This window comes from Carassius gibelio, chromosome A8, assembly GCF_023724105.1.
Source record: "Carassius gibelio isolate Cgi1373 ecotype wild population from Czech Republic chromosome A8, carGib1.2-hapl.c, whole genome shotgun sequence".
NCBI classification, from domain to species: domain Eukaryota; kingdom Metazoa; phylum Chordata; class Actinopteri; order Cypriniformes; family Cyprinidae; genus Carassius; species Carassius gibelio.
Window position 1 is genome coordinate 3,896,230 of NC_068378.1, and position 2,211 is coordinate 3,898,440.

The window sequence follows — 2,211 nt, forward strand, 5'->3', positions numbered from 1 at the left end:
TCTATGTGAGATAACACGTAATGTTTTCTTGTTGTATGTGGTTTTAGTATCAAATATATTCCAGGGACAGGTAGTAGTGAGAGGTAAATGCTTCAGGTCAATGAGAAAGAGTGAGGACCCTCACAAACTGGAGGTTTGACTTTAGACAGACAGAATGCCGGTTGGCAAAAGATGCCCGTTCTTGTGTGTTCACTCTTCTTGCTGCGGTTGCGGCATTTTCTTTACTTACTATTATTTTACTGAAAGTAGGGTGACCAGACGTCCTCTTTTTTTCCCGGACATGTCCTCTTTTTTGATACCTATGTAATAAAATAACATTGAACATACATGAAATGTAATCATATTTGCATTATGTACGCAGCTCTGCACACCCATTACTCTCAATGAAATATCTCACAAACTCACTTCACTCTTCCTTTTTTTTACCAACTCAAATCTGGTCACCCTACTGAAAGTTATAGTTTCATGTTATTATGAACATTGATGTAGCAACATAAGTATGACTTAATTGTAACCTATTTAATGTATTGTGTCTAGATATCACTGGATGTAGAGAGTGCCAACCTGAAAGCTTTCTCCTGCAGTTGTGCGGCTGGTAAAGGATTCTGCAATCACATAGTTGCCATCCTGTACCAGACCGCACATTATTCACAGCTGGGTCTGCAGGCTGTTCCACCCCCACTGGCCTGCACAAGTGGCTTGCAAAGATGGCACAGACCAAGAACAGAGGTGGGTTTGTGATAAACATGTCATTATGATTTAAGAACCGATGCGTATCTATAACAACTCTAAATTATTATAAAAACACCCCCAGTAGTGACTACAGACTGTAATTGCTTTTTGTCTTTTACTTTTAAGGGAATCCATCCTGAACCGGTTAGTGAGCTGGTGGTGCAAAAGCCCAAAACAGTTGGCAAGGACGGTCTGAGGTCCACACTGTACAAGGCATATACAGGTGATTAATTTAACTTTTTGTTGCTTTGTGAGAGCAAGTTAAGTTTTTTTTAATATTATGACTAACCAAATGATGGTTACCTCAGATATAATGAATAAAATGTAAATGTAGTTATGCACTCAAGTCTAACTTTTCTTTTGTGGGACCAATAATCTTGTGTTTCTCTTGTCTAGGACCACTGCCAGATCCATATATGATGGCATCTGGAAGCAAATTAAGCCAGGTGCAGCCCCAACCTCTCATGGCTATTGTATTGGATGGGCTTTCTGAGATGGAGTTGACGCCATCTAAATTTGGGTCTGTCCCTCGTGGATCCCCCATGTCCTATCACTGTCCACCCAAGAAGTCCAGTGACCTCCTCCTACACCACATGGCTCCAGAATTTCCATCCCTTCCTGTGATGCAGCACATTTTTCCCAGGTTGCATTTTGTCTCGACCTTGCATCAGTTAATGCATCTCCAGTCTCTTTGAGTGTCACCGCAGCTGTCCTGCGAGATAGCAAAAGAAACTCAGCAGCAATCCAAATGTCCTGCGTGGACACAGCTACGGCGACCAAGGCTGACTGCTAGTCGTTTTTGGGATGCTTGTTGTAGTAGGGCGTGTCGTGCAGAGCTGGAGTCTGCAGCTATTCAGATGATCAGAGGCTCCACAAAGCAAACAGCTGCAATGAAGCGTGGGCTACTAGTGGAGTCTGAAGTACTGGCAAACTATGCTGAACTGTTGCGAGTTAATGTGTTACCAGCAGGATTCGTCATTCACCCTGACGCACCACATCTCGGGGCCAGTCCAGACGGTCGGGTGTATGACCCTTCAGAGTCACCTCCTTTTGGCCTGGTTGAAGTGAAGAGCAGCACAAAAACTGATCCATCTCAGGTTGCTCACCTCAAGGTGCAGGAAGGCCACGCCAGTCTGAGGCGTTCACATAAGTACTACTGGCAGGTTCAGGGCCAACTGGCAATCACAGGACTGACATGGTGTGACTTTGTTACCGATACCCTATCAACTTTAACCGTGGAAAGAATTTGGCCTGATGACTCATTCATTGCGCAAATGAAAGAGCAAGTAGATATATATTATTATGGCACATACATGAATGCATACCTTAAATTACACTAATCTTGTCTTACCAATCAGTTTGTCTTAATGTTAATGATCTGTAATGTTATTTGTTTTATTGTAAATATTTGATGTTATGAGTTTTTATTAATCAGTTGATGTTACGCATACCAAAAAAATTAAATGATGCACAATTTTG

The 2,211-nt window shown here is 42.2% G+C and overlaps 1 long non-coding RNA gene across 1 annotated transcript; it reads left to right on the forward strand.

The window, feature by feature from the left end:
• Window positions 1-328: 328 nt before the first annotated feature.
• On the forward strand, window positions 329-1,997 carry LOC128019203 (uncharacterized). The gene is made up of 3 exons (XR_008185101.1): window positions 329-729; window positions 859-955; window positions 1,129-1,997. It is a non-coding gene; the product is annotated as an uncharacterized LOC128019203 (long non-coding RNA).
• Window positions 1,998-2,211: the final 214 nt, after the last annotated feature.